This window comes from Eleutherodactylus coqui, unplaced genomic scaffold, assembly GCF_035609145.1.
Source record: "Eleutherodactylus coqui strain aEleCoq1 unplaced genomic scaffold, aEleCoq1.hap1 HAP1_SCAFFOLD_19, whole genome shotgun sequence".
Classification (NCBI taxonomy): domain Eukaryota; kingdom Metazoa; phylum Chordata; class Amphibia; order Anura; family Eleutherodactylidae; genus Eleutherodactylus; species Eleutherodactylus coqui.
This window is the reverse complement of record NW_027102012.1, coordinates 3,741,884-3,748,600: the sequence shown is the minus strand read 5'-3', so window position 1 is coordinate 3,748,600 and position 6,717 is coordinate 3,741,884.

Below are 6,717 nucleotides of genomic sequence, written 5' to 3'. Positions count from 1 at the left end.
TTTGGGAAAAAGCCCACTGCCTATATAGCCTGTATATGGATTTCCCTGTTGGAGGATGACTGTGGGTATTGAAAGCACAGTGCAGCCAGAAAGAATTATGCGCAAGGCTGGGTATTAATGAGCGACTACTACCCCCAGCAGACACGCAGTAAACTGTAGACGGTCACAGGCTTAGCTGGGTAATAATGAGCGACTACTACCCCCAGCACACACGCAGTAAACTGAAGACGGTCACAGGCAGCCCAAATATAGTATTTTTTTCCAATTTTTGGGAAAAAGCCCACTGCCTATATAGCCTGTATATGGATTTCCCTGTTGGAGGATGACTGTGGTTATTGAAAGCACAGTGCAGCCAGAAAACATTATGCGCAAGGCTGCAGTAACACCTAGCTGGGTAATAGTGAGTGACTACTACCCCCAGCAGACACGCAGTAAACTGAACACGGTCACAGGCAGCCCAAAGATTTTTTTTTTCCAATTTTTTTGAAAAAGCCCACTGCCTATATAGCCAGTATATCTCTTTCCCTGTACCACTGTCCCTGCCTCACCAGTACTGCCCCTATACTCAGTAAAATGACTGCAGACTGAGGACGCTATGGTCTGCACGCCCGATATACAAAAAAAAAAATGTGCAAAACTGCTAAAAGCAGCCTCAACAGTACTGCACACGGTCAGATGTGGCCCTAAGAAGGACCGTTGGGGTTTTTGAAGACGAAGATAACAGCCTAACACTCTCCCTATAGCAGCTACAGCAGGACGGCACTTTCCCTAATGTCTCTCAGCGTGCATCTGTGGCGAGCCGCGGCCGGCCCCAGTTTATATACTCGGGTGTCACCTGATCTCCCCAGCCACTCACTGCAGGGGGGTGAGATAGGGCTGGAACTTCACAAGAGGAAGTTCTAATGCCTTCCCTGTGTTTCTATTGGCCAGAAAAGGGCGCAAACTTTTCTGGGAAGAAAATGGAAGTGACTCAAACACCGCGTGGTCCTCGTCTCGAGTAACGAGCATCTCGAGTACCCTAATACTCGAATGAGCATCAAGCTCGGATGAGTACGCTCGCTCATCTCTAGTTGTCACCCCTTCCCATAGGTCCGCTACTGGCCGGCAGTCCCACCAAATGTGGGTCATTGTACCTCGGCTCCCACTGCATTTCCAGCACGCAGGGAAGAACTGGTGAAAGATCCTCTGTAGGTGGTCCGGGGTCCTATACCACCTTGAGACTATCTTATAGTTGAGGTCTTGTATTTTGCCAGCTGTGGATAGTGCCCAGATTTTACACTAGTCCTCCCCCGTAATGTTTTCTCCCAACTCCCGTTCCCAGGCCTCCCTAAAATTCAGAGTCTCATCCTCCGTCTCCCGATCCAGCAACATTTTATATAACGTGGAGATCATATGCCTCTGATTTAGACTTGACAAACAGAGTTGCTCATACTCAGTCAGGGGTGCCGTCAGATTTTCTTTCGGGATCAGCGTGCTCACAAACCCTCTCAGCTGAAGATATTGCAACCAGAATCCTGGCTGCGGTGGAGACTGGTTTAAGATCTCCATCATGGGTTTCAGTCCCGTTTGCGTCACTACGTCCCTCAATCTAGGGATTGGGTCCGCAGGAATAGCCAGAAGGCCCTTCTGATTTGTAGTAGCTTCAAAGAGGGGATTTGCTAAGAGCAGAGTTAGGGGGCCTGGGGCTGTAACCAGCCTATATTGAGGGGCGAAACTCGCCCATGCCTTAAATAGTTGGAGGCTGAAGGGGGAGATTTGGGTATAGACTTGATCCATTTTGGCAGAATCCAGGGAGCTCTGTATAGGCCATCTGTTTCGCCTGTGTGGTCTATATCCACCCATAGCTTTGAGTTTCTGCTTTTTGAGGATGTCAAGTACGCAGTTTGCTATGTTAGCTTTTTGGTAGAGGGAGAAGTCCGGTAGGCCCAGGCCCCCCTTCTCTTTTCTCCTCTTTAGCAATGAGTATCTCAGGCGCGGTTTGTGTCCTTTCCAAACAAAGTTGGAGATTAGAGATCGGATTTTTTTCAGGTATGTTCTTGGGAGCCCAATGGGAATTGTTTGACAAAGATACAGGAAACGGGGCAGTACATCCATTTTAATTACCTTGGGGTAGAGCGTTCCAGAGGATGGGTGCTGCTCTGGTGAAGTCCTGTAGGCGAGCATGTGAGGTTCGTACTACAGGGGTGTTTAGTCTGAGTGTGTTAGCCGATCGGAGTGAGCAGGCTGGGTGGTGTACTGACAGAAGAGAGGCGATGTATGCTGGTGCAGCGCCATGCAGAGCTTTGTGAGTGAGGTAGAGGAGTTTAAATTTAGTTCTGCAGTGGATGGGCAGCCAATGCAGCGACTGGCATAATGCAGAGGCGTCTGAGTAACGACTGGATAGAGAAATGGGCCTAGCTGCTGCATTTAGTATGGATTGGAGTGGAGCAAGTCATAAATGACACAATACATTTTTTCAGCGGTCGGTACGATTACAACTGTAACAAAAACATAATTTTTTAGATTTTTCCACTTTTGCACAATAGACACTCTTTTCTTTTGGAAATTATAATTATTTTTCAATCGTTCCATTGTCGCAGCTATGTGAGGTATTGTTGTTTTGCGTCACGAGCTGTAGCTTTTATTTTTCCCATTTTAGGGTACATATAGCTTTTTGGATCGCTTTTATTGCGTCTTTTTGAAGGTAAAATGAATAAATAAGCCTTTAAAGGGGTTGTCCCGCGGCAGCAAGTGGGTCTATACACTTCTGTATGGCCATAATAATGCACTTTGTAATGTACATTGTGCATTAATTATGAGCCATACAGAAGTTATAAAAAGTTTTTCACTTACCTGCTCCGTTGCTAGCGTCCTCGTTTCCATGGAGCCGTCTAATTTTCGCCGTCTAATGGCCAAATTAGACGCGCTTGCGCAGTCCGGGTCTTCTTCTCTTCTCAATGGGGCTCCGTGTAGCTCCGCCCTGTCACGTGCCGATTCCAGCCAATCAGGAGGCTGGAATCGGCAATGGACCGCACAGAAGAGCTGCGGTCCACGGAGGAAGAAGATCCCGGCGGCCATCTTCAACCGGTAAGTATAGAAGTCACCGGAGCGTGGGGATTCAGGTAAGCGCTGTGCTGTTGTTTTTTTAAGTCCCTGCATCGGGGTTGTCTCGCGCCAAACGGGGGGGGGGGGGGGGGGGGGTTGAAAAAAAAAACCCGTTTCGGCGCGGGACAACCCCTTTAATCTTTTTTTCTTATTTTCAACAGTTTTTGCTGCACAGGATTACTGTGCTCAAATTATAGCACAGATCGTTACGGACACAATGATACCACACGTGCGTTTTTGTTTCTTACGTTTTTTCATATAAATAGGGGGTTGTGGGTTTTTTTTCTATTTTTTAATGTTTTTCGTTTTACACTATTTATTTAGTTTTTTTACACTACTTAGGTCCTCAGGAACTTGATCCATTGCAGCTATGATCGCTGTGGTAAGGCATTGCAGGACTTCTGTCCTGCAATGCCTTATCGCTGGTTAAAGCGATCATAGGCAATGGCAAAGCAGGACGCCTGTAGCTAACGTCATGTTGCCATGGCAACTCGTCGGCTCTCCTCGATTAAATCGGGGGGGGGGATCCAATGACATCACAGGGAGTGAGCTCCCTCTGTGAACCCTTTATAAACCTCGATCTACAAAGATTGCAGCGTGTATGGGGTTAACAGCATGGGTCGCTGTCCCAATGCACCCCTACTATCAGTAATAGCTGGCGCCCGCTGCCGGATACCGCAGGATCTCTTCAGATCCCGCGAGTTCCATATGACGTAAGGTTACGTCATGTTGCCTTAAGTACCAGCCTGCAAAGATGTAACCTTAAGTCATGTGGCGAGAAGGGGTTAAAAGAGGTTATGCCAACATGCACAATCCCATTCAAAATGATGATTTCCTCAGGCTCAACTCTTGTCACCCCCATTAAAAGCTGGTAATGCGAGGGAAAGCTGCTGCTAGTGAGATATTTCCACTGCAGGGAAAATGTGGTATTACAGGATGGACTTTCACATGACTGGTTTGTTCCGGCCAGTGAACCTTGTCTTTTGACATTCATGAGCCTTAATATGAAGAGGGGATGCCATCTCGGCACAATGCTTTCATTCAATAAATTGAGCTAATTGATTTGTACGTAAGAATGTCCACATTTGTGTTTTTATGTTTTTGTTTTTTTAATTTGCAGAAGACTTTCGCTTCCTCTGTACACATGACAAGGGCTTTGGCTGCAAAGGAAGCAGCTTCCATAGAGTTATCCCTCAATTCATGTGTCAGGGAGGTGACTTCACCAATCACAATGGCACAGGCGGAAAATCCATCTATGGACGGAAATTTGATGATGAGAACCTCATTCTAAAATACACAGGTGCAGGTGGGTAAGCTTATTTTGATAGATTTCACTAGCAGAGGTGTTTCCTAAATCATCACTTCAAGACCTTCATACTTATACCGCAGTTATCAAGACTATAATACGAAGTATCTAATAAAACTTAACCTTTATTAACAAACCATACAAATTTGTAATACTAAACACAAAGTCCCATAAACACTTAGGAGCCTAGTTACTTAAACTGTTGCCTTATACTCTGATCAAAGTAAACTATGAGCTGACTCGATGAGATAAATGTATTAAGAGGAACGTGCCTCTTAATATATTTGTGGCAATTGGCAGTACCTCCATGTGCCAGACTAACCCCCAAGCTAGTGTAGGTTTCAGCTACTCTGGTAGGCTATGGATGGCCATGCCTCCTAAAGCTAGACCACAACCACTTCTAAAAAAGTGCATCAAACCTAAAGCCCCTGAAAAGTCATAATTTTATATGTACCAACATTGCAACCTTTGTATTGCAGAAATTTGGCATACATAACTTAATAGACATGTCCCAATTTGTACAACATATGTCTCACTGTATATAGTCAATGATAAAGAAGAATTTTACCAAAATTGACTAGTAATGTCATTCAGGGTCACTTGCGGATCCTTCAGTCTGCAGCAATTGAAACATCCCTATACTAGGTCAGTATTTTAGGCGGTTTAGTTTTTCAATTCTAAGGTTCTGTCTTTGTACAGGGTTACTCTCTATGGCAAATTCTGGTCAAAATACAAATGGATCACAGTTCTTCATCACATGTGACAAGACAGACTGGCTTGATGGGAAACATGTTGTGTTTGGAGAGGTGATGGAGGGAATGGATGTTGTATGACAGATGGAAGTAAGTATTTGCAAACTTACCCCATGAATTCTCTTAAATGTATCTATAATTCAATGTTCTTAAATGGCAAAGATGGATGGAGCCCAATAAGAAACCTCTTCCCTTATTCAGAAGAAACTTTCTCTTTCTTGAAGGAGAGAAAAGGAAAAACAATCACTGCTGTGATAAGAAGTGCTTGATAATTCAAGCAGTCTAGTTTTCCACATAAACTCGGTCCTCTAACCATCAACAGAATCCAATTTATTCTATATTATATATTGTGTGTACAGGGTGCTTCACTTGAAGTGCAACCCAGTAACATTGTAATATTTGTGTTCGAAACAATGTCACGAGTGAACTCATCAGTCCTCACAGAGCATGTTGAAAGTGGCCACCGCTACCCTCCAAGCACTGCTGAACCCGGCACTCTGTAGTCAAGTGTGCTGCAACATGCCCACATCAATGGTGGCAATTTCATATCTAATGTTCTTCAGTGCGAGGTTTATTGACAAACCGTTAACCCTTTTGGTGGCCCACAGGGAAAAGTCTGCTGGGGTAGGGTCCAGTGATCTGTGGGACAACCCACCTTCGAGTTGATTCTGTCCCCCAAGAAAGAATGAACTTCCATCATGTTGTGGTTGGACATGTGACAAGTTGCCTCTCATTAATCCATTCAGATGGGTTGTCTATCCAGGGATTATTCCAATTGCTAGATTAGAGTCAGGGAGAAAATATTTTCCTCCAAATGGGGAAAATTGGCTTCTAACTCATTGTTTGTTTTTTTTCCCCTTCCTTCCTCTGGATCAACGTGTGTGTTTGTGTGAGAGAAGTAATAGGTGGAACCGAATGGAATGGAGTGTTTTTTTTTGTAGATAGCTGTTGACGCGTTTAGACCCAACGGTTATCACTCAAAATATGGCTTTTGAGCAATAATCTTTGTGTCTAAATGGGCATTTACTGTAAGATAGTTTGGATAAATGAGACCCACCTACTTGGAAATGTGAACTGCACACCAGCAGTTGAACGATACACCCATGGCATGAGACAAAGCAAGGGTCATTAATAAACTCTAGACTCCTGAACATGGTTACAGTTCTACACAAATAAGTTGGAATAAGGGTTACGCTTCCAGTGAAACACCCTGTATAATATATGTGAGTGCATATAAGATAGTGTGTGTGTAAAATATATACATGCAGATGTAGCAAACAATCTGTACTGTGCATGTCTGACGGTGAGCTGACAGAGCCAGCCGGTTTAAGGCCTCATGTCCATGAGCACGCATAGAATCCGAGTGCAGAATCCCACAGCCATAAGGCTAAAAATGACATTTTCTCACCTATCCGGACGCGGCACAACTCTTTCATCATGGCCGGTTCTTCTTTCTTCTGCCCGGCGGATCTGTCCAAGAGTCTTTAAATCTCCTGCTGTCCTACAGGAAGCTGCAGAAAATAAAGTCTGCAGCGATTTTTATCCCGCTCGTGCGATCCGCACACTAGGATAAAA